The following is a 22,123-nucleotide window of genomic DNA, read 5'->3' on the forward strand; positions in this document are numbered from 1 at the left end:
CTGCATTCTTAGGGTAAATGCCTAGGAGTGAACTTACTGGGTCAAATGGTATTTCTATTTTGAGCTTTTTGAGGAACCTCCATACAGCTTTCCACAATGGTTGAAGTAATTTATATTCCCACCAGCACTGTAAGAGGGTTCCCCTTTCTCCACAACCTCACCAACATTTGTTGTTGTTTGTCTCTTGGATAGTGGTGATCCTTACTGGTGTGAGGTGATATGTCATTGTGGTTTTAATTTGCATTTCTCTGATGACTAGCTATGTGAAGCATCTTTTTATTTGTCTGTTGGCCATCTGAATTTCTTTGGAGAAGTGCTTGTACAGCTCCTCTGGCCATTTGTTATTGGATTATTTGCTTTTTGTTTGTTGAGGTGCATGACCTCTTTATATATTTTGGATGTCAACCCTTTATCAGATCTGTCATTTATGAATATATTCTCCCATAATGTAGGATGCCTTTTTGTTCTATTGGTGGTGTCCTTTGCTGTTCAGAAGCTTTTCAGCTTGATATAGTCCCACTTGTTCATTTTCGCTTTTGTTTCCCTTGCCCAGGGAGGTATGCTCATGAAGTCACTCATGTTTATCTCCAAGAGACTTTTGCTTATGTTTTTTTCTAAGAGTTTTATGGTTTCATGACTTACCTTCAGGTATTTCATCCATTTCAAATTTCCTTTTGTGTATGGGGTTAGTGATCCAGCTTCATTCTCTTACATGTAGCTGTCCAGTTTTGCCAGCATCATCTGTTGAAGAGGCTGTCATTTCCTCATTGCATGTCCTTGGCTCCTTTATCATATATTAATTGACCATGTAAGTTTGGGTTAATATCTGGACTCTCTATCCTGTTCCACTGGTCTGTGGGTCTGTTCTTGTGCCAGTACCAAATTATCTTGATTACTGTGGCTTTGTAGTAGAGCTTGAAGTTGGGGAATGAGATCCCCCTTGCTTTATTCTTCCCAGCATTTCTTTGGCTATTTGGGGGTCTTTGGTGGTCCATACGAATTTTAAAACTATTTGTTTGAGTTCATGGAAGAATGGTACTGGTATTTTGATAGGGATTATATTGAATCTGTAGATTGCTTTAGGCAGGATGTCCATTTTGACAATACTAATACTTCCTAGCCAAGAGCATAGCATGAGGCAAATACCCCTGAAGAAAATAGATACAAAAATACTCAACAAAACATTAGCAAACCGAATTCAAAAATATAATGAAAAGATTATCCATCATGATCAAATAGGATTTATTCCAGAGAAGCAAGATTTAAAAATCCATCAGCATCATCCACTACATCAACAAAAAGAATGACAAAGACCACACAATCATCTCCATAGATGCTAAAAAAAGTATTTGTCAAAATTCCACATCCATTCATGATAAAAACTCTTAAAAAAATGGGTATAGAGGGCAGGTACTTTGACATAATAAAAGCCATATATGACAAACCCACAGCCAACATCACACTTGACAGCGAGAAGCTGAAAGCTTTTCACATAAGATTGGGAACAAGACAAGGATGCCCTCTCTCTCCACTTTTATTCAACATAGTTCAGGAGGTCTTAGCCATGGCAATCAGACAACACAAAGAAATAAAGGCATACAGATTGACAAGGAAGAAGTTAAACTGTCCCTGTTTGCCAATGACATGATATTATACCTAAAAAACTCTAAAGAATCCACCCAAAACTACTAGATCTAAGATCTGAATTCAGCAAAGTTGTAGGATACAAAATGAATACACAGAAATCTATTGTGTTCCTATACACTAGCTATGAACTAGCAGAAAGAGAAATCAGGAAAAGAATTCCATTCACAATTGCATCACAAAGAATAAAATACCTAGTAATAAAACTAACCAATGAAGTGAATGACCTATACTCTGAACACTACAAGACACTCAGGAGAGAAATTAAAGGAGATATCAATAAATTGAAACACGCCCATGTTCATGGATAGGAATAATTAATATTGTCAAAATGGCCATCCTGCCTAAAGCAATCTACAGATTCAATGCAATCCCTATAAAAATAACGACAGTATTCTTCAATGAACTAGAGTAAATAGTTCTCAAATTCATACGGAACCACAAAAGACCCCAAACAGCCAAAGCAATCCTGAGAAGGAAGAATAAAATGGGTGAGATAACAGTCCCCAACTTCATGCTCTACTACAAAGCCACAGTAAGCAAGACAATTTGGTACAGGCACAAGAACAGAACCATAGACCAATGGAACAGACTGAAAAGCCCAGATATAAACCCAAATAATATATGATAAAGGAACCGTAGATATACAATTGAGAAATGACAGCCTCTTCAGCAGCTGCTATTGGCAAAACTAGACTGCTGTATGCTAGAGAATGAAACTGGATTATTGTCTAATCCCATACACAAAAGTTAACTCAAGATTGATCAAAGATTTGAATATAAGTCTTGAAACCATAAAACTCTTAGAAGAAAGCATAAGTAAAATTCTCCTGAATATAAACATGAGCAGCTTTTTCCTGAATGCATCTCCTTGGGCATGGAAAACAAAGTAAAAAATGAGCAAGTGGGACTACATCATGCTAAAAAGCTCTGTAGAGCAAAAGACACTTCAGATAAAAAGGTGTCTTACAGTATGGGAGAATATATTTCTAAATGACATATCTGACAAGGAGTTAACATACAAAATAAATAAAGAACTCACATACCTCAACACCCAAAAAGCAAATAACCCTATTAAAAAATGGGTGGGGAATATGAACAGACATTTCTCCAAAGAAGAAATTCAGATGGCCAACAGGCACATGAAAAGGTTCTCCACATCACTAATAACCAGAGAAATGCAAATTAAAACCACGAGATATCACCTCACACCACTTAGGCTGGCTAACATAGAAAAGAGTAGGAACAACAAATGCTGGTGAGGATGCAGAAAAAGGGAACCCTCCTATACTGCCCATGGGAATGTAAACTAGTTCAATCATTGTGGAAAGCAATATGGAGGTTCCTCAAAACACGTAAAATAGAAATACCATTTTACCCAGGAATTCCACTCTTAAGAATTTACCCTAAGAAGGCAGGATCCCAGTTTGAAAAAGATATATGCACCCCTGTTTACTGCAACACTATTTACAGTAGCCCAGGTATGGAAGCAACCTAAGTGTCCATCAGTAGATGAATGGATAAAGAAGATGTGGTATATATACACAATGGAATATTATTCAGCCATAAGAAGAAAACAAATCCTACCATTTGCAACAACATGGATGGAGCTAGAGGGTAATACCTCAGTGAAATAAGCCAGTGAAATGCTCAGTGAAATAAGCCAGGCAGAGAAAGACAAGTATGAAATGATGTCACTCATCTTTTGAGTAGAAGAAAGCAAAAACTGAAGGAACCAAACAGCAGCAGAGTCACAGAATCCAAGAATTTGCTAGCAGTTATCAAAGGGCAAGGGACTGGGGCTGTGGGTGGGAAGGGAGGGAGAAAAGAAAAAGGGGCATTACAATAAGCATATGTAACATGGGGTGGGCATGGGGAAGGCAGTACAGCACAGAGAAGACAAGTAGTGACTCTATAGCATCTTACTATGCTGATGGACAGTGACTGTAATGGGGTATGTGGTGGAGACTTGATAATGGGGGGAATCTAGTAATCACAATGTTGCTCATGTGAGAAACACACTCTCTGGTCGAAATTCAGTAAGTGGACACAGAGGCAAAGAGAACATCAGAGCAAGGCTTTAAGGACAGTCTTCCAAGAACGGGTGTCTGCTGAGCAGGCATACCTAGGGAGTTTGGCACCAATAATTTATTTCCTAGTACACGACTCCCTCTCCTGGTTCCTCATTGGCTGAGTACTACATTCTTTCCCAGACTTTGCCTAGGCCAGTTATATTTTCTTTTACATTTGTCTTAATCTTATTGGTAGGTTTAAAAAACTCAAGTCAAACAAGAATAGCCAGGCCCTTAACAATTCCCCCACTCCCATCCCCAGCTTGAGCAGCTTCTACCACGATAATCACCCTAAATGTAAATGGACTGAATGCACCAATCAAAATACACAGAGTAATATAATGTATAAAAAAGCAAGACCCGAGGCGGAGCCAAGATTGCGCCGTGAGCAGACCAGTGGAAATCTCCTCCCAAAAACACATAGAGCTATGAAAATATAACAAAGAAAAATCTTCCTAAAATAGAGCCCACAGGACACAGGACAACATCCAGACCATATCTACACCTGCAAGAACCCAGCGCCTTGCAAAGGGGGTAAGATACAAGCCCCGGCCCGGCCGGACCCGAGCGCCCCTCCCCCCAGCTCCTGGCGGGTGGAAAGAAACCAGAGCGGTTTTTTTTTTTTTTTTTTTTGGAAGCTTTAAAGGGACCCCGTTGCTAGGGAGGCAGGGTAGTGGGACCGGTGAGCGGGTGCCTGGGACCGGCACTTGAGGACGGAGGAAATCGCGCGTTTTCCCCCTTTTTTTTCTTTTTGGCGAGTGCTTTTTGGAAGCCTTAAAGGGACAGGGACCCCGGTGCTAGGGAGGCAGGGCGGCGGGACTGGTGAGCAGGTGCCTGGGACCGGCGCCTGAGGACAAAGAATATCCCGCGTTTTTCCCTGCGGGACCAGTGGGCGGATGCCTGAGACCAGCACCTGAGGACGGAGGAAATCACACGTTTTTCCTCTTTTTTTTCTCTTTTTGGCGAGTGCTTTTTGGAAGCCTTAAAGGGACAGGGACCCCGGTGCTAGGGAGGCAAGGCGGTGGGACTGGTGAGAGGGTGCCTGGGACTGGCGCATGAGGACAAAAAAAAAAAATCAAGCGTTTTTTCCTTTTTTTTTTTTTTGGTTTGGAGAGTGCTTTTTGGAAGTCTTAAAGCGGCAGGACAGGCAACTTAGACCAGAGGTAGGGAATCTGGGGATCTCTGGGCACTCTAACCCCCTGGGAAGCAGGGAGCACAGAGGCCCCTTACGGAGATAAATAGCCTCCCAGCCGCTCCCCCTCCAACAGGGCTCCACCATTTTGGAGGAGCAGCCCCAGCCAGGCCACGCCCACAGCAACAGCGGAGATAAACCCCATAGCAAACGGGCACGAAGCAGAAGCCCTGTCTGCACACAGCTGCCCAGCACAAGCCACTAGAGGTGGCTATTCTCCCAGGTGAGGAAGGCCACAAACCAACAAGAAGGGAAGCTCTTCCAGCGGTCACTTGCACCAGCTCTGCACACTGTCTCTATCACCATGAAAAGACAAAACAACAGGCAGACAAAGATCACAGAGACAACAGCTGAGAAGGAGACAGACCTAACCAGTCCTCCTGAAAAAGAATTCAAAATAAAAATCATGAACATGCTGACAGAGATGCAGAGAAAAATGCAAGGGCAATGGGAGGAGATGCAGAGAAAAATGCAAGAGCAGTGGGATGAAGTCCGGAGAGAGATCACAGATGTCAGGAAGGAGATCACAGAAGTGAAACAATCCCTGGAAGGATTTATAAGCAGAATGGAAAAGATGCAAGAGGCCATTGAAGGAATAGAAGCCAGAGAACAGGAACGTATAGAAGCTGACATATAGAGAGATAAAAGGATCTCCAGGAATGAAACAACACTAAGAGAAATATGTGACCAAGCCAAAAGGAATAATATTCGTATTATAGGGATACCAGAAGAGAAAGAAAGAAGAAAAGGGATAGAAAGTCTCTTTGAAGAAATAATTGCTGAAAACTTCCCCAAACTGGGGGAGGAAATAATCAAACAGACCATGGAATTACACAGAACCCCCAACAGAAAGGATCCAAGGAGGACAACACCAAGACACATAGTAATTAAAATGGCAAGGATCAAGGACAAGGAAAGAGTTTTAAAGGCAGCTAGAGAGAAAAAGGTCACCTATAAAGGAAAACCCATCAGGCTAACATCAGACTTCTCAACAGAAACCCTACAGGCCAGAAGAGAATGGCATGATATACTTAATGCAATGAAACAGAAGGGCCTTGAACCTAGAATGCTGTATCCAGCACTACTATCATTTAAATATGATGGCGGGATTAAACAATTCCCAGACAAGCAAAAGATGAGGGAATTTGCTTCCCACAAACCACCTCTACAGGGCATCCTACAGGGACTGCTCTAAATGTGAAGACCCCTAAAAAGAGCACAGAACAAAACACACAACATATGAAGAATGGAGGAGGAGGAATAAGAAGGGAGAGAAGAAAACAATCTCCGGACAGTGTATATAACCGCTCAATAAGCGAGCTAAGTTAGGCAGTAAGATACTAAAGAAGCTAACCTTGAACCTTTGGTAACCACGAATCTAAAGCCTACAATGGCAATAAGTACATATCTCTCAATAGTCACCCTAAATGTAAATGGACTTAATGCACCAATCAAAAGACACAGAGTAAGAGAATGGATAAAAAAGCAAGACCCATGTATATGCTGCTTACAAGAAACTCACCTTAAACCCAAAGATAAGCATAGACTAAAAGTCAAGGGATGGAAAAACATATTTCAGGCAAACAACAGTGAGAAGAAAGCAGGGGTTGCAGTACTAATATCAGACAAAATAGACTTCAAAACAAAGAAAGTAACAAGAGATAAAGAAGGACACTACATAATGATAAAGGGCTCAGTCCAACAAGAGGATATAACCATTCTAAATATATATGCACCCAATACAAGAGCACCAGCATATGTGAAGCAAACACTAACAGAACTAAAGAGGGAAATAGACTGCAATGCATTCATTTTAGGAGACTTCAACACACCATTCACCCCGAAGGATAGATCCACCGGGCAGAAAATAAGTAAGGACACAGAGGCACTGAACAACACACTAGAACAGATGGACCTAATACACATCTATAGAACTCTACATCCAAAAGCAACAGGATATACATTCTCTCAAGTGCACATGGAACATTCTCCAGAATAGACCACATACTAGCTCACAAAAAGAGCCTCAGTAAACTCCAAAATATTGGAATTTTACCAACCAATTTTTCAGACCACAAAGGTATAAAAGCAGAAATAAATTCTACAAAGAAAACAAAAAGGCTCACAAACACATGGAGGCTTAACAACATCCTACTAAATAATCAATGGATCAATGAACAAATCAAAATAGAGATCAAGGAATATATAGAAACAAATGACAACAACACTAAGCCCCAACTTCTGTGGGACGCAGCGAAAGCAGTCTTAAGAGGAAAGTATATAGCAATCCAGGCACACTTGAAGAAGGAAGAACAATCCCAAATGAATAGTCTAACATCACAATTATCAAAACTGGAAAAAGAAGAACAAATGAGCCCTAAAGTCAGCAGAAGGAGGGACATAATAAAGATCAGAGAAGAAATAAACAAAATTGAGAAGAATAAAACAATAGCAAAAATCAACGAAACCAAGAGCTGGTTCTTTGAGAGAATAAACAAAACAGATAAGCCTCTAGCCCAACTTATTAAGAGAAAAAGAGAATCAACACTAATCAACATAATCAGAAATGAGAATGGAAAAATCACTACAGACTCCACAGAAATACAAAGAATTATTAAAGACTACTATGAAAACCTATATGCCAACAAGCTGGAAAACCTAGAAGAAATGGACAACTTCCTAGAAAAATACAGCCTCCCAAGACTGACCAAGGAAGAAACACAAAAGTTAAACAAACCAATTACGAGCAAAGAAATTGAAATGGTAATCAAAAAACTACCCAAGAACAAAACCCCGGGGCCAGACGGATTTACCTCGGAATTTTATCAGACACACAGAGAAGACATAATATCCATTCTCCTTAAAGTGTTCCAAAAAATAGAAGAGGGAATACTCCCAAACTCATTCTATGAAGCCAACATCACCCTAATACCAAAACCAGGCAAAGACCCCACCAAAAAAGAAAATTACAGACCAATAGCCCTGATGAATGTAGATGCAAAAATACTCAATAAAATATTAGCAAACAGAATTCCACAGTATATCAAAAGGATCATACACCATGACCAAGTGGGATTCATCTCAGGGATGCAAGGATGGTACAACATTAGAAAATCCATCAACATCATCCACCACATCAACAAAAAGAAAGACAAAAACCACATGATCATCTCCATAGATACTGAAAAAGCATTTGACAAAATTCAACATTCATTCATGATAAAAACTCTCAGCAAAATGGGAATAGAGGGCAAGTACCTCAACATAATAAAGGCCATATATGATAAACCCACAGCCAGCATTATACTGAACAGCGAGAAGCTGAAAGCATTTCCTCTGAGATCAGGAACCAGACAGGGATGCCCACTCTCCCCACTGTTATTTAACATAGTACTGGAGGTCCTAGCCACGGCAATCAGACAAAACAAAGAAGTACAAGGAATCCAGATTGGTAAAGAAGAAGTTAAACTGTCACTATTTGCAGATGATATGATACTGTACATAAAAAACCCTAAAGACTCCACTCCAAAACTACTAGAACTGATATCGGAATACAGCAAAGTTGCAGGATACAAAATTAACACACAGAAATCTATAGCTTTCCTATACACTAACAATGAATCAATAGAAAGAGAAATCAGGAAAACAATTCCATTCACCATTGCATCAAAAAGAATAAAATACCTAGGAATAAACCTAACCAAAGAAGTGAAAGACTTATACTCTGAAAACTACAAGTCACTCTTAAGAGAAATTAAAGGGGACACTAATAAATGGAAACTCATCCCATGCTCATGGCTAGGAAGAATTAATATCGTCAAAATGGCCATCCTGCCCAAAGCAATATACAGATTTGATGCGATCCCTCTCAAATTACCAGCAACATTCTTCAACGAATTGGAACAAATAATTCAAAAATTCATATGGAAACACCAAAGACCCCGAATAGCCAAAGCAATCCTGAAAAAGAAGAATAAAGTAGGGGGGATCTCACTCCCCAACTTCAAGCTCTACTACAAAGCCATAGTAATCAAGACAATTTGGTACTGGCACAAGAACAGAGCCACAGACCGGTGGAACAGATTAGAGACTCCAGACATTAACCCAAACATATATGGTCAATTAATATTTGATAAAGGAGCCATGGACATACAATGGCAAAATGACAGTCTCTTCAACAGATGGTGCTGGCAAAACTGGACAGCTACATGTAGGAGAATGAAACTGGACCATTGTCTAACCCCATATACAAAGGTAAACTCAAAATGGATCAAAGACCTAAATGTAAGTCATGAAACCATTAAACTCTTGGAAAAAAACATAGGCAAAAACCTCTTAGACATAAACATGAGTGACCTCTTCTTGAACATATCTCCCCGGGCAAGGAAAACAACAGCAAAAATGAGCAAATGGGACTACATTAAGCTGAAAAGCTTCTGTACAGCGAAAGACACCATCAATAGAACAAAAAGGAACCCTACAGTATGGGAGAATATATTTGAAAATGACACATCCGATAAAGGCTTGACGTCCAGAATATATAAAGAGCTCACATGCCTGAACAAACAAAAAACAAATAATCCAATTTAAAAATGGGCAGAGGAACTGAACAGACAGTTCTCTAAAAAAGAAATACAGATGGCCAAGAGACACATGAAAAGATGATCCACATCGCTAATTATCAGAGAAATGCAAATTAAAACTACAATGAGGTATCACCTCACACCAGTAAGGATAGCTGCCATCCAAAAGACAAACAAAGACAAATGTTGGCGAGACTGTGGAGAAAGGGGAACCCTCCTACACTGCTGGTGGGAATGTAAATTAGTTCAACCATTGTGGAAAGCAGTATGGAGGTTCATCAAAATGCTCAAAACAGACCTACCATTTGACCCAGGAATTCCACTCCTAGAAATTTACCCTAAGAACGCAGCAATCAAGTTTGAGAAAGACAGATGCACCCCTATGTTTACGGCAGCACTATTTACAATAGCCAAGAATTGGAAGCAACCTAAATGTCCATCGGTAGATGAATGGATAAAGAAGATGTGGTACATATACACAATGGAATACTACTCAGCCATAAGAAATGGAAAAATCCAACCATTTGCAGCAACATGGATGGAGCTGGAGAGTATTTTGCTCAGTGAAATAAGCCAAGCGGAGAAAGAGAAATACCAAATGATTTCATTCATCTGAGGAGTATAAGAACAAAGGAAAAACTGAAGGAACAAAACAGCAGCGGAATTACAGAACCCAAAAATGGACTAACAGGTACCAAAGGGAAAGGAACTGGGGAGGATAGGTGGGCAGGGAGGGATAAGGGGGGGGAAGAAGAAGGTGGGTATTAAGATTAGCATGCATGGGAGGAGGGAGAAAGGGGAGGGTGGGCTGCACAACACAGAGAGGACAAGTAGTGACTCTACAACATTTTGCTAAGCTGATGGACAGTAACCATAATGTGGTTGTTAGGGGGGACCTGATATAGGGGAGAGCATAGTAAACATAGTATTCTTCATGTAAGTGTAGATTAAAAATTAAAAAAAAAAGAAGAAAGAAAGAAAAGGGGGATTACTCCTTAACAGGATAAAACTATTGGTAAATCAAAGATCAACGCATGCTTTAAATATCCTTAATGTTGATCACTTAAAGGGTGTCAGATGATCAGCTATAGAGGTACTCTTTTCTGATAATATTCCTTTCTCTTAATTAAAAAAAAAAAAAAAGCAGTTACTGTGTGCTGACCTCCAATGAGTTCTGCACAGTGGTATAGAGGGCATGTCAAAGTGTGGGCAAAGGGTCTGTTTGTTTCTACGCAGAAGATCAAGGCCTAGCTTGGATACCCAGAAAATGAACTAAGATACGATATGAGGAGGAGCTTCCGGCATCAGCACTCTCTGGAGGACTTGTGCCGGGGGATGATCATCAAAAAGCCTCCACAGGGATCCGGACGATGCTGCGGTTGTGGCTGCATCCAGCCCACCGTCTCCTGGACTTGCCATAGGAATGAGGAGGGAGATGTCTAGGCTGGCATGTGCATACAGTGAGACAACGAATTTGACCGGATCTGTACTGTTGGAACTCAACCAGGAGTTATGAGGGGTGCAAGTTGTAGCACTCCAAAATCTCATGACTATAGACTATGGTTAAAAGAACATATGGGATGTGAACAGATACCAGAAATGTGCTGCTTTAATTTGTCTGATGGTTCAAGTACAGTTGGACAATATCCATCATATCATAGATAAATTTTCACAAATGCCTAGGGTGCCTAAATGGTTTTCCTGGCTTCACTGGAGATGGATGGTAATCATAGATTTGCTTTGTTTATGTCACCGTATTCCTATTACGTTAATATGTGTGTGCAAATTAGTTAGTAGTTTAAAACCTATACATACTTAAGGTACTATACAAGAAGATATGTCAAAGAAATAATCAATCCTCCCATGTTTCCTTCATATGCTACATCTATAGCTTTTCTTCTTCCTTTCTAATTACAACCCTTAAATAGAATTCGTGCCTCATATCGAAGTTACCGAGTATCATAATTCCTCCAGGTGGTAAAGATACCTCGAGACAAGTGCTGGCATAGAAGCCACAGGGCATAAATCTGCAAAGAAGTAAAAAGCTAACCTTTTCAAACAATATGGCTTCTCTCTCACCCTGGAAGATGACTGGTTAGCCAGAGACGGGTAAGATTCCTCAAGGGAGGAACAACCTAAGACAGGCACAGTCGCAGGGGGGCCATCAGGTGAGAATTTGGGGATCAACAGAGGTTAGTGAGGCTCAGAACCTCACCCCCCCTGCTTTGAGAGAAATCTTCTGCATCCGTGGATGTTTTGCTGCCCTTGTCTAGCCTGGATTAATACTTAGTCCATAGGCACACACCTGATCATCTGATCATCTACATTTGCCCTCTTACAGCACTAAACTATGTTTTCTACCTTTATCTTGCATTTACCTACCACTTCAGCATTTTATTAAAAAGAAAAATAATAATAATAATAATAGAGGGAGAAATGTGGGATCAACATATAAATCAAGTACAAAAATCAAACGAATATTCATATTTGACCTGATTGTTTATAGGTCATAATGCGTGATCAAAACCGAAAGTTTCTGTGATGAATGCCCTTGTACTGCTCACCATGTAAGAATTTATTCACTATGTAAGAACTCGTTCACCAATGTAAGAACTTGTTCATTATGCCTCAGAAGATTGGAGACTGACGAGAATTAGACTTGAGATGGATTAATGATTGTACATTGAGCATTGACCCCCCCATACTGAATTTTATTGTTGTTAACAACAACTTGATCAATAAATATGAGAGATGCCCTCTCAAAAAATAAATAAATAAATAAATAAATAAATAAATAAATAAATAAATAAATAAATAAATAAATAAATAAATAAATGAGTAACCGGGATGTAATGTATAGCATAAGGAATATAGTCAAAATATTGTAACAACTTGGTATGGTGATAGCTGGTACCTAGAATTATCATGTATATAAATGTTGAATCACTGTGTTGTACACCTGAAACTAATGTAATACTGTGTGTCAACTACCCTTCAATAAAAAATTATCTAAAAAAAAAAAAGAAAGCAAGACCCATCTATATGAAGCTTCCAAGAGACTCACCTCAAACCCGAAGACATGCACAGATTAAAAGTCAAAGGATGGAAAAAGATGTTTCATGCAAACAACAGGGAGAAAAAAGCAGGTGTTGCAGAACTAGTATCAGACAAAATAGACTTCAAAACAAAGAAAGTAACAAGAGATAAAGAAGGACATTACATAATGATAAAGGGGTCAGTCCAACAAGAGGATATAACCATTATAAATAAATATGTACACAACACAGGAGCACCAGCATATGTGAAACAAATACTAATAGAACTAAATGAGGAAATAGAATGCAATGCATTCATTTTAGGAGTATTCAACACACCACTCACTCCAAAGGACAGATCCACCAGACAGAAAATAAGTAAGGACACAGAGGTGCTAAAAAAAAACACACTAGAGCAGATTGACCTAATAGACATCTACAGAACTCTACATCCAAAAGCAACAGGATACACATTCCTCAAGTGCTGATGGAACATTCTCCATAATATACCACACACTAGGCTACAAAAAGACCCTCAGTAAATTCAAAAAGATTGAAATCCAGGCATATTTAAAGATGGAAGAACAATCCCAAATGAATAGTCTAAAGCCACAATTGGAAAAAGAAGAAAAAATGAGGCCCAAAGTCAGCAGAAGGAGGGACATAATAAAGATCAGAGAAGAAATAAATAAAATTGAGAAGAATAAAACAATAGAAAAAATCAATGAAACCAAGAGATAGTGCTTTGAGAAAATAAACAAAATAGATAAGCTTCTAGCTAGACATTAATAGAAAAAGAGAATCAACACACATCAACAGAATCAGAAAAGAGAATGGAAAAATTATGACAGACTCCATAGAAATACAAAGAATTATTAGAGAATACTATGAAAACCAATATGCTAACAAGTTGGAAAACCTAGAAGAAATAGACAACTTCCTAGAAAAATACAACCTTCCAAGTCTGACCAAGAAAGAAACAGAAAATCTAAACAGACCACTTACCAGCAACGAAATTGAAGCGGTAATCAAAAAACTACCCAAGAACAAACCCCCGAGCCAGATGGATTTGCCTTGGAATTTTATCAGACATACAGAGAAGAAATATTACCCATTTCCTTAAAGTTTTCCAAAAAATAGAAGAGGAGGGAATACTCCCAAACTCATTCTATGAACCCAACATCACCGTAATACCAAAACCAGGCAAAGACCCCACCAACAAAGAAAACTACAGACCAATATCCCTCATGAATGTATATGCAAAAATACTCAACAAAACATTAGCAAACCAAATTCAAAAATACCTCAAAAGGATCATACACCATGACAAAGTGGGATTCATCCCAGGGATGCAAGGAGGGTACAACATTCGAAAATCCATCAACATCATCCACCACATCAACAAAAAGGACAAAAATCACATGATCATCTCCATAGATGCTGAAAAAGCACTCCACAAAATTCAACATCCATTAATGATAAAAACTCTCAGCAAATTGGGTATAGAGGTCAAGTACCTCAATATAATAAAGGCCATATGATAAACCCACAGCTAACATCATACTGAACAGCAAGAGGCTGAAAGATTTTCCTCTGAGATCGGGAACAAGACAAGGATGCACACTCTCCCCACTGTTATTCAACATAGTACTGGAGGTCCCAGCCATGGCAATTAGACAAAACAAAGAAATACAAGGAATATAAAATGAGAAAGAAGTCAAACTGTCACTATTTGCAGATGACATGATATTGTAAATAAAAAAACCCCTAAAGATTCCACTCCAAAACTACTAAAACTAATATCGGATTTCAGCAAAGTTGCAGGATACAAAATTAATACACAGAAATATGTGGCCATCCTATAAACTAACAATGAACTAATAGAGAAACCAGGAAAACAATTCCATTCACAATTGCATCAAAAAGAATAGAATACCTAGGAATAAACCTAACCAAGGAAGATCTATACCCTGAAAACTACAGGACACTCTAAAGAGAAATTAAAGAAGACACTAACAAATGGAAACTTATCCCGTGTTCTTGGCTAGGAAGAATTAATATAGTCAAAATGGCAATCCTGCCCAAAGCAATATACAGATTCAATGCAATGCCTATCAAATTATCAACATTATTCTTCAACGAACTAGAAGAAATAGTTCAAAAATTCATATGGAACCACCAAAGACCCCGAATAGCCAAAGCAATCCTGAGAAGGAAGAATAAAGTGGGGGGTGTATCTCGCTCCCCAACTTCAAGCTCTACTACAAAGCGACAGGAATCAAGGCAATTTGGTACTGGCACAAGAACAGAGCCACAGCCCAGTGGAACAGAATAGAGACTCCAGACATTAACCCAAACATACATGGTCAATTAATATATGATAAAGGAGCCATGGATATACAATAGGGAAAAGACAGCCTTTTCAACAGTTGGTGCTGGCAAAATTGGACAGCTACATGTAAGAGAATGAAACTGGACCATTGTCTATCCCCATACCCAAAAGTAAATTAGAAATGGATCAACGACCTGAATGTAAGTCATAAAACCATAAAACTCTTAGAAAAAACATAGGCAAAAATCTCTTGAACATAAACATGAGTGACTTCTTCATGAAGACATCTCTCCGGGCAAGGGAAACAAAAGCAAAAATGAACAAGTGGGACTGTATCAAACTAAAAACCTTCTGTACAGCAAAGGATATCATCAGTAGAACAAAAAGACATCCTACAATATGGGAGAATATATTAATAAGTGACAGATCCGATAAAGGGTTGACATCCAAAATATATAAAGAGTTCACACCTCAACAAACAAAAATTGAACAATCCAATTAAAAATGGGCAGAGGAGCTGAACAGACAGTTCTCCAAAGAAGAAATTCAGGTGGCCAACAGACACATGAAAAGATGCTCCACATCGCTAGTCATCAGAGAAATGCAGATTAAAACCACAATGACATATCACCTCACACCGGTAAGGATCGCCACCATCCAAAAGACAACAAATGATGGTGAGGTTGTAGAGAAAGGGGAACCCTCCTACACTGCTGGTAGGAATGTAAATTAGTTCAACCATTGTGGAACGCTGTATGGAGGTTCCTCAAAAAGCTCAAAACAGAAATACCTTTTGCACTAAACTATGTTTTCTACCTTTATCTTGCATCTACCTACCACTTCAGCATTTTATTAAAATAACAACAACAACAACAATAATAATAATAATAATAATAATAATAATAATAAGGGAGAAATGTGGGATTCACATATAAATCAAGTATAAAAATCAGATGAATAATCATATTTGACCTGATTGTTTATAGTTCATGATGCGTGATCAAAACCGAAAGTTTCTGTGATGACTGCCCTTGCACTGTTCACCATTTAAGAACTTTTTCACTATGTAAGAACTTGTTCACCATGTAAGAATTTGTTCGTTATGATTCAGAAGATTGGAGACTGTTGACAATTAAGCTTGGGGTTGATTAATGATTGTGCATTGAGTCCCCTATACAGAATTTTATTGCTGTTAACAACCATATGATCAATAAATATGAGAGATGCCCTCAAAAAAAAAAACAGCTTTATGGATTTACGACTTACTGGTCTTTGATCTATGACTATAGTCTTTGATCCATCTGGAATTTACTTTTGTGTATGGGGTTAGACAGTGATCCAGTTTCATTCTCTTGCATTTAGCTGTGCAGTTTTGCCAGCACCATCTGTTGAAGAGACTGCTATTTCCCCATTGTACGTCCATGGCTTCTTTATCATAAATTAATTGGCCATATATGTTTGGGTTGATGTTTGGAGTCTCTATTCTGTTCCACCGGTCTGTGGCTCTGTTCTTGTGCCAGTACCATATTTGTCTTGATTACTGTGGCTTTGTAGTAGAGATTGAAGTTGGGGAGCGAGATCCCCCCAACTTTATTCTTCCTTCTCAGAATTGCTTTGGCTATTCAGGGTCTTTGTTGTTTCCATATGAGTTTTTGAGCTATTTGTTCCAGTTCATTGAACAATGCTGTTGGTAATTTGATAGGGATTGCATTGAATCTGTATATTGCTTTGGGCAGGATGGCCATTTTGACTATTTAATTCGTCCTAGCCTAGGACACGGGATAAGTTTCCATTTGTTAGTGTCCTCTTGAATTTCTCTTAAGAGTGTCTTGTAGTTTTCAGGGTATAGGTCTTTCACTTCCTTGGTTAGGTTTATTCCTAGGTATTTTATTCTTTTTGATGCAATTGTGAATGGAATTGTTTTCCTGATTTCTCTTTCTATTAGTTCATTGTTAGTGTGTAGGAAAGCCACAGACTTCTGTGTGTTAATTTTGTATCCTGCAACTGCTGAATTCCGATATTAGTTCTAGTAGTTTTGGAGTGGAGTCTTTAGGGTTTTTTATGTACAATATCATGTCATCTGCAAATAGTGACAGTTTGGCTTCTTCTTTACCAATCTGGATTCCTTGTATTTCTTTGTTTTGTCTAATTGTCATGGCTAGGACCTCCAGTACTATGTTGAATAACAGTCGGGAGAGTGGGCATCCTTGTCTTGTTTCCTATCTCAGAGGAAAAGCTTTCAGCTTCTTGCTGTTCAGTATGATGTTAGCTGTGGGTTTATCATATGGCCTTTATTATATTGAGGTATAATATACTATACCCATTTTGTTGAGAGTTTTTATCATGAATGGGTGTTGAATTTTGTTGAATGCTTTTTCAGCATCTATGGAGATGATCATGTGGTTTTTGTCCTTTTTGTTGATGTGGTGGATGATGTTGATGGATTTTCGAACGTTTTACCCTCCTTGCATCTCTGGGATGAATCCCACTTGGTCATGGTGTATGATCCTTTTGAGGTATTTTTGAATTCGGTTTGCTAATGTTTTGTTGAGTATTTTTGTATCTACATTCATCAGGGGTTTTGGTCTGTAGTTTTCTTTTTTGGTGGGGTCTTTGCCTGGTTTTGGTATTACGGTGATGTTGGCTTCATAGAATGAGTTTTGGAGTATTCCCTCCTCTTCTACTTTTTGGAAAACTTTAAGGAGAATGGTATTATGTCTTCTCTGTATGTCTGATAAAATTCCGAGATAATCCATCTGACCCGGGAGTTTTGTTGTTGGGTAGTTTTTTTTATTACCGCTTCAATTTTGTTGCTCGTAATTGGTCTGCTTAGATTTTCTGTTTCTTTCTTGGTCAGACTTGGAAGGTTGTATTTTTCTAGGAAGTTGTCCATTTCTCCTAGGTTTTCCAGCTTGTTAGCATATAGGTTTTCACAGTATACTTTAACAATTCTTTGTATTTCTGTGGGGTTCGTCATGATTTTTCCTTTCTCCTTTCTGAATCTGCTGATGTGTGCTGACTCTTTTATTATTAAAATGTCTGGCTAGAGGCTTACCTATTTTGTTTAATTTCTTGAAGAACCAGCTCTTGGTTTCATTGATTTTTTCTATTGTTTTATTCTTCTCAATTTTATTTATTTCTTCTCTGATCTTTATTATGTGCCTCCATCTGCTGACCTTAGACCTCATTTGTTCTTCTTTTTCCAATTTTGATAATTGTAACATTAGACTATTCATTTGGGATTGTTCTTCCTTCTTCAAATGTGCCTTGATTTCTATATACTTTCCTCTTAAAACTGTTTTTGCTGCGTCCCACAGAAGTTGGGGCTTTGTGTTGTTGTTGTCATTTGTTTCCATATATTGTTGGATCTCCATTTTATTTTGGTTGTTGATCCATTGATTATTTAGGAGCATGTTGTTAAGCTTCCATGTGTTTGTGAGCCTTTTTGCTTTCTTTGTACAATATATTTCTAGTTTTATACCTTTGTGGTCTGAAAAGTTGGTTGGTAGGATTTCAATGTTTTTTAATTTACTGAGGCTCTTTTTGTGGCCTAGTATGTGGTCTATTCTGGAGAATGTTTCATGTGCACTTGAGAAGAATGTGTATCCTGTTGCTTTTGGATGTAGAGTTCTATAGATGTCTATTAGGTCCATCTGTTCTAGTGTGTTGTTCAGTGCCTCTGTGTCCTTACTTATTTTCCATCTGGTGGATCTGTCCTTTGGAGTGAGTGGTGTGTTAAAGTCTCCTAAAATGAATGCATTGCATTCTATTACCTCCTTTCATTCTGTTAGTATTTGTTTCACATATATTGGTGCTCCTGTATTGGGTGCATATATGCTTATAGTGGTTATATCCTCTTGTTGGACTGAGCCCTTTATCCTTGTGTAGTGTCCTTCTTTACCTCTTGTTATTTTCTTTGTTTTGAAGTCTATTTTGTCTGATACAAGTACTGCAACACCTGCTTTTTTCTCCCTATTGTTTGCATGATAGATCTTTTTCCATCCCTTGACTTTTAGTCTGTGCATGTCTTTGGGTTTGAGGTGAGTCTCTTGTAAGCAGCATATAGATGGGTCTTGCTTTTTAATCCACTGTTACTCTGTATCTTTTGATTGGTGCATTCAGTCCATTTACATTTAGGGTGATTATTGAAATATATGTACTTATTGCCATTGGAGGGTTGATTCATTGTTACCAAAGGTTCAATGGTACCTTCTTTACTATCTCACCATCTAACTTAACTCTCTTATTAAACTATTATAAACACAGTATGATGATTCTTTATTTCTCTCCCTTCTTATTCCTCCTCCTCCATTCTTTATATGTTAGGTGTTTTATTCTGTGCTCGTTTGTGTTTCCTTTGACTGCTTTTGTGGGTAGTTGATTTATTTTTTTGCCATTAGTTAGTATTTGGTTTGTCTGCTTTCTTTGCTGTGATTTCATTTTCTCTGGTGACATCTATTTAACCTTAGGAGTGCTTCCATTTAGAGCAGTCCCTTTAAAATACCCTGTAGAGGTGGTTTGTGGGAGGCAAATTTCCTGAACTTTTGCTTGTCTGGGAATTGTTTAATCCCTCCTTCATATTTAAATGATAATCATGCTTGATACAGTATTCTTGGTTCAAGGCCCTTTTGTTTCACTGCACTAAATATATCATGTCATTCTCTTCTGGTCTGTAAGGTTTCTGTTGAGAAATCTCATGATAGCTTGATGGGTTTTCCTTTATAGGTGACCTTTTTTTCTCTCCCTGGCTGCCTTTGATACTGTCTTTGTCCTTGATCTTTGTCATTTTAATTATTATATATCTTGGTGTTGTCCTCCTTGGGTCCCTTTTGTTGAGAGTTCTGTGGGCCTCCATGGTCTGACAGACTATTTCCTCCCCCAGCTTGGGGAGTTTTCAGCAATTATTTCTTCAAAGACACTTTCTATCCCTTTTTCTCTCTCTTCTTCTTCTGGTACCCCTATAATGCAAATTTTGTTCCATTTGGATTGGTCACACAGTTCTCTTAATATTGTTTCATTCCTGGAGATCCTTTTATCTCTCTCTGCGTCAGCTTCTCTGCGTTCCTGTTCTCTGATTTCTATTCCATTAATGGCTTCTTGCACCTCATCCAGTCTGCTCTGAAGTCCTTCCAGAGATTGTTTTATTTCTATATTCTCCCTCCCTACTTGCTCCTTTAACTCTTGCATATTTCTCTGCAGGTCCATCAGCATGGTTATGATCTTTATTTTGAATTCTTTCTCAGGAAGATTGGTTAAATCTATCTCTCCAGGCCCTTTCTCAGGGTTTGTCTGGGTAATTTTGGACTGGACCAAATCTTCTGCCTTGTTATGGCAATAGAGTAGCTGTAGGCAGATAACGAGTGTGTCAGCTGGGAGAACAAAGTCCTTTCCTGTTTTCTGGTTGCCTTCCCCTTCTCCACTGCCTGTGTCAGTTACCCGCACTCCTGGAGCAGCCTCTGGATTAATCCCCTATCCTGCTGTGGGCAGGGTTGCCATCAGGGTAGCTCGAGCCCTGCAGGAAGTGGCAGGCACACTGGGTGTGCTCTTTTGAGAGAGTAGCACCCCTTCACGCCTTGCCCTGGTTTCTTCTGACTGTGCCATGCAACTGCGTGTCAGCAGCAGCCTTTGAGTCTGGCCTGGGCGGCTGCACATTAAAAGATTCTGGGTGGCTGCTGGGGGTGCCACCACTCCTGAGCTCCACCGCCACCAATGTGGGCATTTGCAGCCACTCCCTGGCTTCTCAACTGCTGCTGGGGGTGCCCGTGGCCACTCTTCTGCTGCCACCAGCTCGCACGGCTGCTCCGAGGCTGCTCCACCACTGCCTTGGGCGTGCACATTCCCTCCCCACCTCAGGCTCATGCAGCCTCTCTCCAGCTACTGGGCCACTGTTTCAGGAGCCACACCGGCTGGGAGAATGACTGGCAGGCTGCTTATCACTGTGAGGGGCACCTGGGGGTTAGGGGTTAGTGGTGGTTAGGGCACCTGGAGTTCCCCGGGATTCCCAGTTGCTGGACTCAGTGTGCCAAAACGCTTCAGTCCAGCTGTGAAATCCCTGTTCCTTTAAGACTTTCAAAAAGCACTCACTTTTCTTTTGTCCCAGGGCAGCTGGTTGTGGAGACCCACTCACAGATTTTGCTTTTCCATTTGTCTAATATCCAGCACACCATGTGTATTGATAATCAGTTTATCAATTACTGTGCACAGGCTTAAATGTTAATTTGGGCTCAATACACAAGACACACCACCACAAGTCACTGCTGTTTAGTGTACTTTCACTTTATTAAAAGAGGAGGATGAGATAAGGGAAAAAGAGGGAGACAGAAAAGTATCAGGAAAATCAGTCTATTATAAAACTAAGACCCCATCATCAGCACTGGAAAACAAATCATCATGGGCAAGTCTCAGAGGAGGACGACAAAGCAGCAGTACTCCCAGCACAATCGAGGGAAGGCTGGCTGCGGTTTCTCTAAGCTGATATTTATGCTAGTTTAAACAAAAGAGGCTCGGAGCCAATAGGTGCATGCATGAGTCACGTATGGACCCGGATCTGGCCAGGAGCTGGGGCCACGTTCACAAATCACTGTTACAGAAACGTCCTGGGCACGTTTCCCAAGGTTATCCTAGGCACATAGCCCACGGACAAGTATCTCTGGCATGCAGCCCAGAGTTGTTGTTCCCTTCTCCCTGAGGAGTGGCCAACTCCTCTGGGAAAGGGGTGCATACCTTGAGCCTGGTAAACTCATATGACCCCGAGCAGGCCTTAATATTTTATACTTTACTACACCATGCAGTGTGTGTCTGTGCTCCTGGTGAGGATTACTATAGCTGGTTGTTTAGCAGTCCTGGGCTTTCACTCCCTCCCCACTCTGACTCCTTTCATCCCACCAGGGAGCTGGGGTGCGGGGTGCACTCGTGTCCTGCCGGGCTGTGGCTTGTATCTTCCCCCTTCGTGAGATGCTGAGTTCTCGCAAATGTAGATGTAGTCTGGCTGTTGTACTGTATCCACTGGTCTCTCTTTTAGAAATAGTTGTATTTGTTGTATTTTCAAAAATATATATGGTTTTGGGAGATTTTTGCTGCCCTACTCACGCCATCATCTTGACTCTTTCAGGGTGTTGTGTTTTTAATTGAGGAGGTTAGTCGTGAAGAAGGATTGATAGTAAAACATGGACCAGCGGGGCCAGATGGTCCCATCTTTATTACACCTTTCAGGCTCCCACGTCTCTAGCACTGGCATCTGAAGGGTCCCTGCTCCCAGCCAAGGG

The 22,123-nt window shown here is 39.7% G+C and overlaps 1 long non-coding RNA gene across 1 annotated transcript in view; it reads right to left on the minus strand.

Annotated features, from left to right (window-relative positions):
• LOC118969762 (uncharacterized) overlaps nucleotides 1-22,123 on the minus strand; it is a 36,445-nt gene that overhangs the window by 11,047 nt on the left and 3,275 nt on the right. The gene's annotated exons all lie outside the window — the stretch shown is intronic.

Source organism: Manis javanica, chromosome 11 (genome assembly GCF_040802235.1).
Source record: "Manis javanica isolate MJ-LG chromosome 11, MJ_LKY, whole genome shotgun sequence".
Lineage (NCBI taxonomy): Eukaryota > Metazoa > Chordata > Mammalia > Pholidota > Manidae > Manis > Manis javanica.